Here is a 17,976-nt window from a genome sequence, read left to right on the forward strand (position 1 = left end):
CCAAATGATATTGTTACCGCAAGGAGGTTCCGTGGCGCTAGCACAGAATTATGAATGGCGGTACTGTAGTTTGAATTCCTATTTGGAAATTCTGGTGGATTTATCGCAACTGGTATTTCAATGCAGTAAACCTGCCGACTGTTGCAGGTAAAGTGCAGAATTCACCTTTGTTTGGAGGATAATCCTCCAAACTCAGAATTCAGTGGTGCAGTAAAAGTGGCAGTTATTTCATGAAAAACCAAAAAAGTTTCAGTAACGGAATTACATACATTTTTACTGCACCACCAATCTTCTAATGAGGCCCATACGCTGAACGACATTTGTAACGTTGGCTTTATGTATGTGAAGGATTTGTGAAATCTGTTGATAACCCCCATGGGATGGGTTGTGGGCCATGCCCATCATAGCTATATTTGGAATCCCCATGAACCCAACCGCTCTAACCCAGTGAAGGTCTTTCAGGTAGAGTGTTTTTGATATCATGAGATCCTGGGCATCCCTACACCGGACCCACTGACTATCAAAGATCCTCAAGGAGAAGAGCCACATGCAGGCATCTCCCTCTCTGTATCTTCTATAATGCTCACATTTCTACACGTCTGCGCCATTTGGAAATGTCAGCTAGTGAGCCCTAGCTCCACTAAAGGCACATTCACACTTCAAACATATCCCAAACTATTTATTTCATCTGTATGTAACAGCAATGGATACATAATTAAAATACTGACTGGTGGGGTCTAGATGAAGCAGTTGAATGCTGCCATCTAGCAGTGATATAAACCACTTAATATGGAAAGTGCCCAACAGCAGGGGTAAATGAAACCAGGCCCTGATCCGTGCTTAAATTCTCTAGGTCTGCCCTTTGTTGTCATCTGTGAAAGCGGAATGAAAATGCTGCAAGTAGGTCAGGAATAATTTTACCAATGTACATTCTGTAGTTTTCTTAATCCAAAAGTTACCTAGTGTTAGGAATTGTTTTTGTTTTTTGAGATTTCCATCCATAAACATCATTGGGACACCCTTTTGTTTCTGTTGCGTTGAGCCAATCACAACATTTGAGGTAAGTGAAGCCTTTTTGTTCCACATAGAGGGCACATATCAGTCCCTGTGGCGATCAGTACAGTAGAACTCTGTTCCCCATAGTAGAGTCATCAGGAAATAAGAGAAAAGCTAGCACTTTTCCAGGACCACATCCGACCTGTCACTCCTCAATGAACTCTGGGTAACCCGTCGACAACTCATCAACACAGCCAATGCCTCCTACTATCAGAACAACATAGCAGAAGCAGACAATGAACGCAGAGCCCTCTTCAAAATGGTCAAGCACTGTGTCAACCAGCTACCTGTCCCTGCCATACCACACGCCATCGGAAAATACACTGCTATCAACACCTTCTTCATCGACAAAATCATCAAGGTTCACCAGCACATAGACACCAGCTCTGCATCCACAGACCCACCTCACATCCCTCCTCATGAAATCTCCACACCCTGGACATCATTCAAGACACTCTTGACAGAGGACTTGGTAGAAACCCTGGCCACCATCAAATCCACATCGCATACAGATGACTTCCTCCCAGCATCGATCCTCAAAACCCTTCCCTCTCCTTCCCTACCTGGAGATCATCAACAGCTCCCTAACTCAAGGGACCTTCCCATTGACCCTAAAACAGGACAATTCCTCCCTCTACTAATGAAACCCACTCAGGATCCCGACAACCTATATAACTACCGCCCCATCAGCCATCTTACCTTATTAGATAAGATTATTGAGAAAGTGGTAGCTGCACAACTGTAGCAACACATTGACACCAACAATATACTCCAAAACGGGTTCAGACCCAGATGAAGCACGGAGACTGCAACCATACAAGTTGTTGACAATGCCCTCAACATCATTTATGACGGCGACCCCTGCCTCTTGGTTGTACTTCACTTCTCAGCCGCCTTCGACACTATAGACCACAAGGCGCTTATGGACACCCTACATCGGCGCATGGGAATCAGCAACCTTGTCGTGCGCTGGTTCAAGTCCAACCTCACCAACTGCCTGCAGTTTCTTCAGAGGGACTCCACTAGATCGCCAATGCTACCCGTCACCTGTAGAGTCCTGCACTGTTCCATCCTCTCTCCATTGATATTTAATCTACAAATGGAGCCGGTTGGAGCCCTCCTAGCCACACACAACATCCACATCCACCAATACGCTGACGACAAACAGCTGCATCTCAAGATTGACTCCATCAAGGACATCCATAGGCTCAAAAGCTGTCTCTTGCTGATTCAGTCTTGGATGTCCAGTGCATACTTGACGCTCAACCCCTCCAAGACAGAATTCCTACTCCTCACCAACAACACCGAACACCCAGACATACAGACCTGGCTATCACACCTAAGCTCATCTCCTGCACTAAGACCTTTGGGTTCCACACCGACAAACACCTTTCCCTCAAAACACACATAGCTAAGAAAACTCGGACAGCTTGGTATCAGCTCTCCCTCCTGCTGAAAGTCAAGCACTTCCTCCCTCCGGACAGTTTTAGATCCACTGTTCAAGCACTGGTCCTATTCCACCTTGATGGTTGCAATGCACTCCATGAAGGCCTCCCGTCGTCCTTCCTTGTTCCCCTAAGAAATGTCTTACATGCGGTCACACGCGTCATCAAGGGTCTATGCAGATACAACAACATCACCCCACCCCTCATCAACCTTCACTGGCTCCCACTGCATGCACAAATCACTGTCAAGTCTTGATGCTTCATCTATAAAGCAGTTGCCCTCACGTCACCCTCTACCTTACGTAGAAACTAAGCATCTTCATCAGACAGCACACCACCAGAAGCCAGGACACATTCAGACTTAAAATCTGCCACTGCAAAAAGGAAAGGACCAGAAAACAATCCTTCGCTGCTTACGCCCCAAGACTGTGCAACCTTCTCCCTGTCAGCATCAAACTCAACCCCACGCTCCTACAATTCAGAAAAGAAATCAAGACCCACCTCTTCAAGGGAGCTTCTCCGGGTTGTTTTTCTTGAATTATTTGCAAGGGGTTATTTAGCGAAGATGCTATTCGACAAGGAATTGCTGACGTAGGGATAATAGAAGGTTGGACCATCAGTGATGAACATTGACCTGGGTCAGAACTTTAGAAGATAATCCAATAACTTGTGAGTAAAGCAGTAGAATTGTGGATGGGTCCGCTGAAAGAATGAATACCTCTGTAATAACAGGGCACTTGGTATCCCCCACTGCAAGCTGTCAGGGGCTTTTAGATATGGAGTTGGTAATCGTAGATTCCTTTGGAACGGTGACAGTGGGTAGAATCAGCACAGAATCACTTTACTGGTTTTTGTTAAATTGGGTGAGTTCCGCTAAAATATCACTATCTGGTATATGATGAAGGTCAATCAGACACACATTTTGATGGGATTGCAGAGGCCGAGGAGGCGATTGGTGGTCCATAGATGTAAGAGTTCCACTTGTTTGGGGTGGTTTATAATTGCCTCTGGCTGCACGCAATGTTGCCAATAATATCTAATGTCAGACGTTAGGGATTTAGATCAGTAGTTTGTCTTTTGATGGAGTGGGTATCTATGGGAAAATACTGCCACAAGTGGTCCACTCGACGATAGTTGAATATGCTTGTAGGCAGAGTCTGGCATGGTTAACTTTAATGTGTTCATGTACGATTATAAAGATGTCAGACCAGTAGAAATCATGGGGCAGATGGGGGGAGATATAAATAACCAAATAAGCAAATTTGAAAACACCAACATACTCAGAACCGCTGTGGATAATGTAGTGTGTACCTATGAAGAAGTAGATTCTAGGCTTCAGCTTAGTTCTGAACAGCTTGATAGCTGAACATCACTCCACATGCACTACCTCAATGTGCGCACGCTGATGCATACGCTTGCCAAATTTAAGGAGGCAGGCAGAAGTGTGAGGAGCCAAAGTTAACAGTTTGTATGTCCCAGAAGACAGGGCTCGTAAAACAAATCACAGAGGGTTTCAAAAGAAACAGTCACTGGAGCAAAAGACAAGCATTGTGTGCCAGCTGAACAGCACTCCACATGCACACCCTCTCATGCACTTTTGCATTTTCCTGCTTAGAGTACAATATACTCTAAAAATATGCACCACAAGATTCTCACCTTTACTTTGGCCATCTTTCTGCCCTGGAGTGGCTGGATTTTCCATACATGGTAATGCCTTTCCCAGGGAATGCACCAGATTTTGTGGGCAAAGTTATGGTCTGTGTGTGGGGCCAAATGTTGTGGGTTGGGTCTGTCTGATCCCAGTCCATATCGAAGCCAGATGTGCCTGTTGCTGGGCAGATTAAGTTGCCAGTGCCTGCCCAAGATTGGACAGCCGCTCCAGTTTGAATGGCGCAGATCCTTGCCATTGGTAGGCTGAAAGCAACTCGAGCCAAGATCCTGGATAAAAAGGGGAATCCAGCGGTCATGTAGCCAATCATCATTGAAGCCAAGACCCCAATTAAGGAGAGCAACCAACTGAGGACATAGAACTCATTGATGGAACATCATCAGCAGCCCTTTCTTCACTTGCCCAGTGAAGCCCTGCCTCTCTGAAGATCTCCTGTAGACATTTATCAGTGCTTTGACTCTTCTACCAGTGGGAACAACCAGTACCAATATATGTTGGAAAATCTAGCCACTGGAAGAACAGTCCTGGAGCCCAACATTTGCCTGGGATACTTCACTGCAAGGGTCAGTGTCCTGAGTTGTGCCTTGTGACTCAGCCAATCCTCATCTTATGGAACAAGAAGCATTTCTCAGAAGTTGAAGCTCTCCATCATGACAAGGGGCCTTGCGGGACCAGTTTTTGTCACCTCCTGCATTTTCTTGAAGTGACCACCGCTGTTCACCGCCTGCATTATGTCCTGGAAGTCCTCTCAGGTCATCTCCTGTGTGGTGATCCCAAATTCGGTTTGTCCTGGGTATCCAGCTGTTCAGAATCCATATCATGGACATGGAATTGTGAATTAGCTGGACCCAAAAACCTGATGTCTGAAGTGACCTCTGCACCATCGACCCTGGGCCTCTCTAAAGGAACCAGGGCATGAGTGCAGAAGCCCCAACTATCTCAGGAACTTCTACAATGGTCCCTGGGTGAATGAGAGTACATGGGGAGAGTAAACATGCCGATTTTGTGACCCCTGTGTCCATGGGGTGGTATGGGCATATAGTCTTAGCCCTAGCTCTCCCTTGCCTTGCCTTCAACAGCAGTGTTCTGGCTTTGTATCCTCTCCTGTGTTTCCCAGAGGTGATTGGATTGGGAGAGGGTCTTCTTTCCTCTTGTTTTTACTAAATTCTGGAACACTTACAACTACTTGTTGGCTCAAGCCAATACTCATTCACTCTTCCTAGTTTCCTGAAAATACTTTTATTGGGATGTGTGACTTTAAGGGCACTAGGCCCCTTCATTTCTAAGTAGGGGCAGACTTTTTAAGGGTAGAACCTTAATTGTAAGGTGTTGTATGATGCTTTGTAACATCTTTCTTCTCTACCTATTAGTTCTCTAAATATGGATTATGTACCTGGTTCTATTTTTTATTGACTTGCTTGGCTATACTTGCAGTACTTTGCAACTTGTCTTTTAACTTTATTTAAATGTGAGGTTTTGGTGCTCTTAGCCGAGCACACCAAGGTGAATGGGTATACATCAGTAGTGAATATTTCAGTGTGTTACTTACCCATGGTGTTTAATTGACAAGAGTTGTCTAAGGCCTAAAAAAATAACTGTATTGTTTTACATTCTGCCTAACTTGTAAACTTATATTATTTAGAGTGCTCTGTGGGTGTTTAACTGGACCCTGCACCACTCTCACGCCTACCTAAGTGTAAGCCTTGCTGTTCAGTCACACTGCCACACTGCCCAGATAGAGTTTGGCTAGACATTAGTGTTTGTCGCTGTTCATCCTAATATGGTGGCCTCTCAGAATCTGTCCTCAGGTCTAATTCAGAAAATCCATTTTAACACCCAGTATGCAAGACATTCACCTGCAGCATCAGCCTACCTTCCATCACACTACAGCTAGCATGCCTGTAGCAAAGCCCAATTTAATCTGAACGGAGGTTCCCATATAGAGAGCTTGGATAGCTTCCAAAATATCACTGGGACATATCCACCTTTTCACTTTTTCCTACACGTAGTTACGGTCAACTCCATCAAAGGCCTGATGCAGATCTAAAAAAGCCATTTAGATTGAGGTTTTCCCCCCAATTACTCAATGTTTTAATAGATTTATGATGAACAAATGTAGTGATGTCCCCACACCCTTAACAAATCCAGCCTGTCTGGGATCGAGGATTTCATTTTTTGTCACCCAAGCATTTAAATCCTGAAGTACCACAGATGCGAAAAAGTTTGCCCAGGGAGTCCAGGAGGGCGATAGGGTGATAGTTCTTTGTATCAGCCCTAACGCCATTCTTAAATATCGGGATGATCCATGCCTCTTTCCGCGATTCGGGGATCTGCCTGTTTATCATAAATTGATTGAATACAATCACTGTTAGCTACACCCTACTTTCAGCGTTCACTTTCAAAACAAAGTTTGATATTCCGTTCGGCACCGCCACTCAAGTTGTACAAAGCTTGGCGATCATTGACCTTGTCTCTGTGACATCAAATTCAAGTCCCAGCCCTTTCTCTCCAGGGGCCCCTTTCTGGGATTGAGATGTTCCCATGTAGCAAAGAGTGATGTGTATTGATTCACCCAGCTCTCCTCGGTAACACACCCCATCATTAGAGATTTCCTAAAATTTCCTCTGTTATTAATGAGCTCCCAAAAGTGTCTAGTGTTCTTCCCGCAGACTGATAAGAGGATCTTTTCTGCATCCTTCTGACTGTCATGATCTCTGCTTCCAAAAGGTCAGGGTTTTCCCAACTCCCTTGGAAGCAGATCCATAACCCAGGTTCCGAGTGCCAACCAGTCCCAATTGGGACCTTTTGGACCCAGTCCTGGTGCCAGTGGCACCAGGCTCATAAATATGCCCAGTCCCAGCGCTGGAAGCGCCGGGCTCATAATGCTTGGGTGGACTTACCTGCAGCAGACCATGCTGCTTACTTGCCTGCCAGTTGAGCCTCTGATCCTCTTCTGTTTGGAACTACTTTTCCTGTTGGGTGGGGCAGGAGCCACTCCCTAGATTCAGAACACTGGAACTCTTCTGGAAAGCAGGAACTCTTTTCTTACCTAGGCGTGGCTGTGGAAGGAGACACCTAAGCACTACAGGAGGCTATTTAAACCACACCCGATGGATGAACCTTGCTTTGCGTTATTCTGCATCCTCTGCAGCAGAACGCTCATCGTGTCTTCTGCATCTGATCCTGGGCCTAAGGAAAAAGGCTTACCATCCTGAATCCAGTCTTCAGCAACACCTATAAAAACAAGAAAGAACAGGTTAGCATTACGGTCTTCAGTGACAGCTCTTCACTTACCTGGTCCATCGGCTGTCACCAACGCCTCGCGCTGCATTCCGGCATCTGAAAGACAAAGGCTTACCTACTCTTCGTGCGCTCCGGAGGTCTTCACACTGCATTCCGGCATCTGCAAGACAAAAGCTTACCAACTCTTCGCACGCTCCGGAGGCCTTCGGCGCTGCATCCCGCATCTGAAAGACAAAACAAGGTGCGTTTAAAGACATTGGGGAACTTTAATACTCACGTGCCATTACTCCTTTCCACATCTAACCCAGTGGGTATTCCGGCACCCTGCAGCCGCTCCGAACTTGTACCTGCAAAATAAAAAGACAGTTAGAGCGCATCGTGAAGCAGGCAACAAGCGCTTACTTACGTGCTTCCAGGCGCTTCTATTCATCACACAGGCTCCATCTTCAACTCACTTCAGCCCGTCATCCGCCATCGCCGGAACCCTGCAAAACAAGAAACATCATTACTAAAGACTTTAAAGACATTAGAATTACTCGAAACTTACCGTTCGTGCAGTAAACGACGGACAGCAGTCCTCTGAAGTCAAGAGGCCTGCTCCCCTTATCCAGTGAAGAAACTGGTTACAGCACCCTGCCCCGAGGCAGATGGAGAGCACGGCGTTCACTTACCTAAGGTGAGAGCGTTAACCTTTGGGGTTCTACAGGAGAAGAGAAAGGGAAGAAGAGAGATACATTCAATAACCCAGTTCCTTAATCCCATATTTTCTATCTGCAGACATCTTACCCTTCGAGTCAGACATACAGTGCACAGACGTCCAGCCCAAAGAGCCAGCCGTGTGTTACACATCACCTTTGAAGATACGGTATACGCCCAGTCAAGACCGGCGCCTCTACGGGAATCAGGTGAGCGTTACAGAACGCAAAGCCTACCACAAAACTCCCGTCCAGGCGCTATGGAAACCTCGGATACCGACCAGCTAGCCCAGTTACTTGGGGAACTAAGGGCAGAAGTGCATGCAGCCCGTCAGGAAACGAACGCTCTAAGAAGGGAACTGATTATTTCCAAGGAGCGAACAGATGATCTCGCTAGACAATTGCTACAGTCACAAGCCGGACAGACCCCGTTACCCGCATCTGGGGGAAATCTTCCTTCTACATCCTCTATGAATCCAGTGCAGATCAACCTACCTGGGAATGTACCTCTGGCTCCGCCCGAACGATTTTCTGGTGACCCAAAGAGGTTTGCAGTATTTATCAATCAGTGCGGGTTGCATTTCTTATGCCGGCCAGCAGCCTTTCCAACTGATCAAGCTAAAGTAGCTTTCGTGCTTTCGTACCTTAGTGGCAATGCGGCAGACTGGTCGATCCCTCTAGTAAATCAAGATGATCCGGTCCTCCATGATTTTAAGCTTTTCAGCTCAGTATGGAAAAACTGTTCGCAAGACATTCACAGGGGCAGGCCTTGGACAATGAGCTTCTTTCGTTGCGACAAGGTAATCCAGACCTTTTGGCTTATATTGCGTCTTTCAACAGACTCATAGTGGAAACTCAATGGCCTAAGGACAAAAGGATTACGCTGTTTTATAGAGGTCTACGTGGAGAGCTCAAAGATGTGTTAGCCCAAGTAGTGAATCCCCCACAAGATTGTTCGGACTATATAGACTTAGTCGTTCAAATAGATCACAGACTGCAGAACAGGAAGGCCGATCGTTCCAAGTTTGATGCTCGAGTATTTTCCAAACCGCCAACTCATTCCAAAGGAGTAGACTCCGGGGAACCCATGCAGATAGGGGGTCTGAAAGGTCCTCTAACACAAAAGGAGCAGGAAAGGAGAAAACCGTTGCAATTATGCCTCTATTGCGGAAACTCAGGGCACTTTCTTCGAGACTGTCCGGTGAAACCTGCCAAGAAGGCAGTAGGAGCTGCAGTTACCAAAGTTACAAACTCTGAGCAGGGAAACGACCTCGCCCGACAAGAATAGAGGTCCTCTTGCCGAGCGTGAAAACCAGTTCCGTGACCTCGCATTTCGTGATACCTATGGTCCTCATTAGCCCTGATAATCCGGATCGATTAAATGCAATTGAAGCTTACGTCGACAGCGGTGCCATCGGCAATTATGTGGATCATGAAATGGTTTTGAGGATGAATCTAACTCTTTGTCCCAAGGCTGTAAAGGACGTCAATATTACTATGGTGGATGGTACGGAGATAGCCTCTGGGCCAGTAAAGCATACCACTCAAGAGGTGACGCTAGTAAGTCAAGATGGACACCATGAGAAGATCGTGTTCGATGTGATCAAGGCCCCTCAGTTTCAGATTATTCTAGGAATACCTTGGTTAGAGAAACACAATCCTCTGATCGATTGGCGAGCAAGAACGGTCCAGTTTCCAGAATGTGTCTCTACTTGTCACCCTCCACCTGGTGTTGCACTGGCAGCAATTTCTTCAGAGACTCCCCAGTTACCTCCCGAATACCTAGAATACCAAGATGTTTTCCGGAAGGATCAGGCTAACTCTCTACCTCCTCATAGGTCTTATGACTGCCAGATAGACCTGATACCTGGATCTACTCCTCCTTGTAGTAGAATTTATGCCCTCACCGAGCCTGAGAACCTTCACCTTCGACAATACCTGGATCAATACCTGGCAAATGGGTTTATTCGTCCTTCCAAGTCCCCTGCTTCTTCAGCTTTGTTCTTCGTTCCAAAAAAGGAAGGAGACCTTAGAACTTGTATAGATTATCGCTCCCTGAACCAGATCACCGTTAAGAATAGATATCTGTTACCTTTGATCCCTGAACTCCTGGACCAAGTCAGAAAAGCATGCATATATACAAAGCTGGATCTTAGAGGAGTTTACCACTTGGTACGAGTAAAAGAGGGCGATGAATGGAAGACGGCCTTCCGCACCAAGTATGGGCTATTTGAATATCAGGTCATGCCCTTCGGAATTTGCAATGCCCCGGCCGCCTTTCAATATTTTATGAACGATGTCCTCAGAGAGCTCAGAGATGTGTGTGTTGTTGTTTACATTGATGACATCCTTGTTTATTCTTCACCGGAATCTGAACATCGGAAACACGTGAAAATGGTCCTCGAAAGATTGCGTCAACACAAACTTTTCGCTAAGTTGGAAAAATGTGTTTTCAACGTGACTGAAGTTGAATTCTTGGGATTCATATTATCACCTGGCGGAGTGCGTATGGATTCAAAGAAGGTCGATGCAGTTCTCAAATGGCCATCACCATCCTCCGTAAAAGGTGTGCAAAGCATGTTAGGCTTCGCTAACTTTTACCGCAGGTTTATCCCCGAATTCTCTCGAATAGTCCAGCCCATCACTGCCTTGTTAAAGAAAAACAAACGTTTTGAATGGTCTACCGAGGCAGAACAAGCTTTCCAGGATTTGAAGACTAAATTTATCTCTGCACCAATCTTAAAACACCCTTGCCCCGAACTCCCCTACATCGTGGAAACTGATGCTTCAAGCCTTGCCATGGGGACAGTTCTATCACAAAAGGACCCGGTAACCAATCAGTTGCATCCCGTGGCATTTTGGTCCCGCAAATTCTCGCCTCCTGAAATCAATTACACGATTACTGACAAGGAACTTCTGGCTATCAAGTCTGCCTTTAAGGCTTGGCGGCGTTATCTGCTGGGGGCCCGACACACCGTTACTGTGATTACGGATCACCGAAACCTGCAATATTTGAAAACCGCAAAAGCCCAATCCTCTAGACAACTCCATTGGGCATTATTCTTTGCCGAGTTTGACTTCATAATTACCTATCGACCTGGTAGAAAGAACGGTAAAGCTGATGCCCTTTCTCGGATGGGAGTGGAAGCACACTTGATCAACCCTAAACCTGTACCAATCATTCCCGAACAAAGAATTCTGGGTGTAATCGCCACAGAATCCATAGAGGAAGTTAAGGATAAAGCCAGGCAACTTGTAACTCCAGCAGACATACAGAATTGACATCTGCAGGGAAAGGACTTTGCAGTAAAGGACAACTTATTGTATTTCCAAGAACGATTATACCTCCCCAGCACAGATTTACAGAAGAAAGTAATCTCCTGTTATCACGATTCTTTAATGGAAGGACATCCCGGTATGGCCAAGACCTCAGAAAAGATCAAGCGCTACTTCTGGTGGCCGTCTTGGAAAAAAGATATCAGAGACTTTATAATGTCCTGTGGAGTATGCGCCCAAAACAAGAGTCAAAAGGAAAGACCAGCAGGCCTCTTACGCCCTATTGACGTCCCACCTCGCCCTTGGCATACGCTTTCTATGGACTTCATCACCGATCTACCTCCATGCTCCGGATACAATACGATTCTAGTAATCGTGGACTTATTCTTCAAGATGGCGCATTTCATTCCGCTCAAAGGCTTGCCAACAGCAGCAACTCTGGCCCGAGAATTTCTCGAAAACATCGTCCGACTGCACGGTTTTCCTTCGGTTCTAATTTCGGATCGAGGTAGTCAATTTATTTCTCATTTTTGGCGAAGTTGCTGTCGGTCGGCTCAAATTGATGTGAGATTATCGACCAGTCACCACCCTCAGACCGACGGACAAACCGAGAGGACCAATCAAACTCTGGAACAGTATTTACGCTGCATGCTGCAACAAACTGAAAAAACTTGGAAAGACATCCTTTGGATAGCCGAATATGCCTACAATAACTCTGTCCATTCGGGAACTGGGAAAACCCCGTTTTTTCTTTTGTACGGCAGTCACCCTCGAACCTCAGAGTTGGATCCCCTCCAAGATCTTGAAACACCAGCAGTAGACTACCTGCATTCTACAATCACCCAAGCCTTTAAGGAAGCTGTTTCTCACCTCCAAAGGGCTAAAGAACAATACAAGAAAGGAGCAGATCAACATCGGAAGGAAGCCCCTCAATATCAAGTAGGGGATCAAGTCTGGTTATCCACCAAATATCTACCTCTAAAAGGGCCACGCACATTCAACCCAAGATACCTTGGTCCCTATTCCATCACTACCATAGTAAACCCAGTAGCGGTCAAGTTGGACTTGCCCCCGCACATGAAGATACATCCGGTCTTCCACGTCTCTCTATTAAAACCCGTGCAACCTCAAACCCGACTAACTAAATCTCCAAAACCTATCCTAGTTGATGGAGAACTCAAGTTTGAAGTCAAAAGCATTCTGGACTCCAAGATCTCCAAATCTAAACTATTTTACCTAATTGACTGGAAAGGCTACGGCCCCCAAGAGAGATCCTGGGAACCTGCTGAATATGTCCACGCTCCTCGCCTAATCAAAAGATTTCACCGAACATTTCCTGACAAGCCAAAACCCCCGGAGAAGCCCAGTTTGGGAGGGGCCTTCAGGGGGGGTACTGTCATGATCTCTGCTTCCAAAAGGTCAGGGTTTTCCCAACTCCCTTGGAAGCAGATCCATAACCCAGTTGGGACCTTTTGGACCCAGTCCTGGCGCCAGTGGCACCATGCTCATAAATATGCCCAGTCCCAGCGCTGGAAGCGCCGGGCTCATAATGCTTGGGTGGACTTACCTGCAGCAGACCATGCTGCTTACTTGCCTGCCAGTTGAGCCTCTGATCCTCTTCTGTTTGGAACTACTTTTCCTGTTGGGTGGGGCAGGAGCCACTCCCTAGATTCAGAACACTGGAACTCTTCTGGAAAGCAGGAACTCTTTTCTTACCTAGGCGTGGCTGTGGAAGGAGACACCTAAGCACTACAGGAGGCTATTTAAACCACACCCGATGGATGAATCTTGCTTTGCGTTATTCTGCATCCTCTGCAGCAGAACGCTCATCGTGTCTTCTGCATCTGATCCTGGGCCTAAGGAAAAAGGCTTACCATCCTGAATCCAGTCTTCAGCAACACCTATAAAGACAAGAAAGAACAGGTTAGCATTACGGTCTTCAGTGACAGCTCTTCACTTACCTGGTCCATCGGCTGTCACCAACGCCTCGCGCTGCATTCCGGCATCTGAAAGACAAAGGCTTACCTACTCTTCGTGCGCTCCGGAGGTCTTCACACTGCATTCCGGCATCTGCAAGACAAAAGCTTACCAACTCTTCGCACGCTCCGGAGGCCTTCGGCGCTGCATCCCGCATCTGAAAGACAAAACAAGGTGCGTTTAAAGACATTGGGGAACTTTAATACTCACGTGCCATTACTCCTTTCCACATCTAACCCAGTGGGTATTCCGGCACCCTGCAGCCACTCCGAACTTGGACCTGCAAAATAAAAAGACAATTAGAGCGCATCATGAAGCAGGCAACAAGCGCTTACTTACGTGCTTCCAGGCGCTTCTATTCATCACACAGGCTCCATCTTCAACTCACTTCAGCCCGTCATCCGCCATCGCCGGAACCCTGCAAAACAAGAAACATCATTACTAAAGACTTTAAAGACATTAGAATTACTCAAAACTTACCGTTCGTGCAGTAAACGACGGACAGCAGTCCTCTGAAGTCAAGAGACGTGCTCCCCTTAACCAGTGAAGACACTGGTTACAGCACCCTGCCCCGAGGCAGATGGAGAGCACGGCGTTCACTTACCTAAGGTGAGAGCGTTAACCTTTGGGGTTCTACAGGAGAAAAGAAAGGGAAGAAGAGAGAGACATTCAATAACCCAGTTCCTTAATCCCATATTTTCTATCTGCAGACATCTTACCCTTCGAGTCAGACATACAGTGCACAGAGGTCCAGCCCAAAGAGCCAGCCGTGTGTTGCACATCACCTTTGAAGATACGGTATACGCCCAGTCAAGACCGGCGCCTCTACGGGAATCAGGTGAGCGTTACACTGACATCTTAATGCTTTAGATGCTTTGACCCAGTTTTTATAACATTATTTGCGTTTCCTTATTTGCTCTTACTTGTCAGGGCCATTGTCCCACCATATCCTCTTTACCTCTGCCCTACAATCCCTACAGGCTTTCACTAATTCAATGTCATAGGCATGTCTCAGAGTTTCAATGGGATCCAATTTTGCCAACGACAGTGGAATCCCTTCCTTATGGTACAACATTATTTGTGATAAAATGAACAGAGAACTGCGAGAATATATTTAATTGGTAACATTACATATGCTGATAAGGGACTGGGACTCCCTCGAATACACTGACTGAACAGTTTCGCACACTTTCGCACAGCTCCCACACTTCTGTAATTACCTCATCTTTTCAGCATGAGTTTTCTCCGGCTATTCTCTTTCTGAATTTGGCTCCCTTGAAGATTAACCCCAGTGAAAACAAGCGTCTGTCGTTCTCAAACCGGGGTTATTGCCTGGAATTCTCAGCTTTTGCAGCAGGAATGCTTCAGCCAGGAAACAGGTCCTTCTCCCAGCTCTGCAAGATCTCGATTGTCCTCCCCCTCTCCTCAAGCTTCCCCAGCAAAACTCTAATCCCAGCCTCTAGCATGATACTTGCTATGACGCTGCTCCAATCAGAATCAATCATGTCATCTCCTCCCTCACTACACAATGGCTCATTTCTACAGTAAAAATTTGTAACCAACTGATTTCCTGTTCCTTCAAGCTCTTTGCTTCCTGTAGTTATGTGGACAGAGCAGCAGAGAAAAAAAATGAATGTGCGTTTAAAAGTTCACTTCCAGAGTAGGCCTAATTCTGCAGTGGAGACACATTTTTATTAGTGGGTTATGTTAAATGCAGTTTTATTAGTCAGGTTAGTTATTAATAAGGTTAGTTATTAATTTTCAAATGTGTCTCTTGCACCATAGGCATTTCAGGTGAAAAATAGTGTGCATTTTTTAATGTGCACATGTGCGCTTTTAACTGTAAAAATAGATTTGCATCTTATATGTAAAAATCGTTTTTGACTGAATAGCCTGTCTTTACTTATATGTCCATGTTACTCTGGCAACACATATAGCAATGCACCACACCCATGTGGTGGTGCTGCATCAACAAAAAAATTGCTACCTGTGCAGTAGTGCTGTACTCTGTGCTGTAACACGCCAAATATCCTTACAGATAACAGACGGAAGTTAAAAATCCCCACAGATTGATATCTCTGGATTAACCCAGTCTGTTAGATCTTTGTCCACCCTGGCCATAATTAACTCAAGAAACTCACCAGCTTGTAGTTTGTTGACACCCCGATAGGCATTTATCAAAATAAGGTTAGATTCCCCCTTGGAGTGCAGCCTCCCTACTGAAATAATTTGGACAAAGGGATTTTGTGTTGAGTGATCTCGGACTACAAAACCCTGGTCTGTAAAAGTATATTTTGCATGAATACCACCTGATAGTAAACGATTGGCCTAAGCGCATTAGCATTGCACTATAAATTGCATTGAATGAACCTGAAACAGACTGACTACGCTGCCATTTTGACTTATCTGCCATTTTGATCGCCTCTTGCTTTCTGTCCCATGTTTTGAATTGTGTTTTTGGCTCCAGCAGAAGAGCAAAATGAACTTTGTACTGTTTCCATGATGTCAACGTAGATAAGAATGTTGAAGCTGCTAAAGCTGCTAAAGTGGTTTGTCTGTCCTACACTGAGAACCCTGGAGTTAAACAAAAGCCGTACTAATCAGTAATTTAGATACATCTGTTCCAATAGTGCCTTCTCCATTCAAACAGCAAAGTACAATGAGGAATAGCTGAACGTGCTCTTCTTGTATAAATCTTTGTTTTCGCCCCGTGAAACTAAGCTGACTTTAAACTCAAGAACAAATGATAGACATAAATAAGCAAGCAAAATAAGGAATGTTACCTTTGTGTCTTATATTTGGAAACCATGTGAAATGTTTAAAGGAAAACAACAAACTATTCAAAGATGTTTAAGCATGACTTAGTTATGTGGATAGGCCATGAACCCTAGGTAAATGTATTGTAGGAAGAGGGGCTGGATGATGTGTCTGGGATTGTGGAAAACATGTATAAATACTTGTGTTTTTGAAATGTCCAGCACTCTCTCATCTCACGCTGTCTGCTTGCACATTGCGGGGTGTTGAGAGCCAGACAGCTTCCTGTTAATAAATGTACATGGTACCTTTGGATTTGTGACTGGCATATTTCTATTATATGGTATTAAGCCTTGATATTCTTTAATCTTTCATATGGCGCCCAAATAGGGACCCTCAAGATTTATGTCACATTGCTAGACGAAGACGAGTCTGCCGGACCGGGATCAGAGAGTGATAGTGCACCCTGCAAAGTGAGACGCGATTCCTCTGCAGTACTGCACTGCCGATCCCCGGCCGGTGAGTAGCATTTAGTAGGGCATCACAGCAAGGGTGACTGTTTCGAGGCCTGTTTTTTGAAAACGCCAGCCACAGCGATTTGATGTCCAATCGGACCCTTTGATTTGAAACCAGGTGAGTCGTACCCCGATTCGTAGAATCCTGATATTTGTTGCAAGTGTTGTCTCTGCAGAAACACACAACACCAGGTAAGATCACGATTTAACTATGCCTGGGAAATTGTCATCCTGTTGCAGGGTTTTATTCTGCAGGAAAAGACAATTTTTGAAACAAGGCCAACCAGTGCCACCCGAAGGGTCGCCGGCTTATTTAATGTATTGTAAGTATGGCCTGGGAGCTATCATATTTAATGAAATTTGGCACAGACAGACCAGACATGTTTTCGAACTTCAGTGGCCAGTTTATCGTAGTTTTGAAATTGCCCACCAAGAGCAGTTAGAATCTGTATTGTTAGAAAGAAGTCTAGGCCTGCAGAATTTGATGCAGTTAGAGATTGGAGGAAGGAAGCTATGCAGCAACTCAAAAGTAGAGAAATGCATGCACGTAGACACATGACGAATGCTGAGAAAGCATTGTTGCATGATCAACAGAAAAAGTCAGAATCCTTAGACGTATGGACAGGGCTTTCCAACTAGATGTGCAAAAGATATATCCCTCTCAAGATTTTCATACATCAGACAAATCAATTAATTAATTATTGAATGAACGTAGGACTGTTTCAACTGCACCACCTCCTTATGTGCCTCCTCCCGTTGTTGTTCCTCCTCTTCCCGTTGTTGTTCCTCTTCCTCCCATTGTTGTTCCTCCTACTACACCTGCACCCATGCCAACAGTTGCTGTCCCCTTTATTCTGTCTGCACCTCCAGCAGTATTGCCCCCGCTACCTATTGAACAATAATTGTATGAACTCTCCTTGCAAGGTGGTTCTGCTCCACCTGTAGTGGTTGAAGGGCCGAGAGCTGATCCAAGAATAGTGACTCGTGGCACAGTATCTAAAGACAGAAAGAGAGAATTGTATATGTGGTCTAAAAAGAACATAGAAGAGGGTGATGAATTGGCTGTTTTAGTTGCGATTTCTTATCAAGGGGGTATTCCTGAACAGAATATCTTGATAGAATGGATGGGAACGTATTTAGTTGATATATGGAGTGATTTGACAGACATGAATGTCCCACAGAGGTTGAGGGATTTGAATGTCCTTGCCCGCTTAAGGGACACTGCAGCGAAAGTATATGAGCATGTAGAGAAGGTATTAGAGTTTAAAAGAGAGCTAGATCGGTTACAGAAAGAAGAGATGGATGATAAGGGATGGCAGGCTTCATATGTGCAGAATCGATTTCTC

This window comes from Ambystoma mexicanum, chromosome 3q (assembly GCF_040938575.1).
Source record: "Ambystoma mexicanum isolate Mex_15411 chromosome 3q, UKY_AmexF1_1, whole genome shotgun sequence".
Lineage (NCBI taxonomy): Eukaryota > Metazoa > Chordata > Amphibia > Caudata > Ambystomatidae > Ambystoma > Ambystoma mexicanum.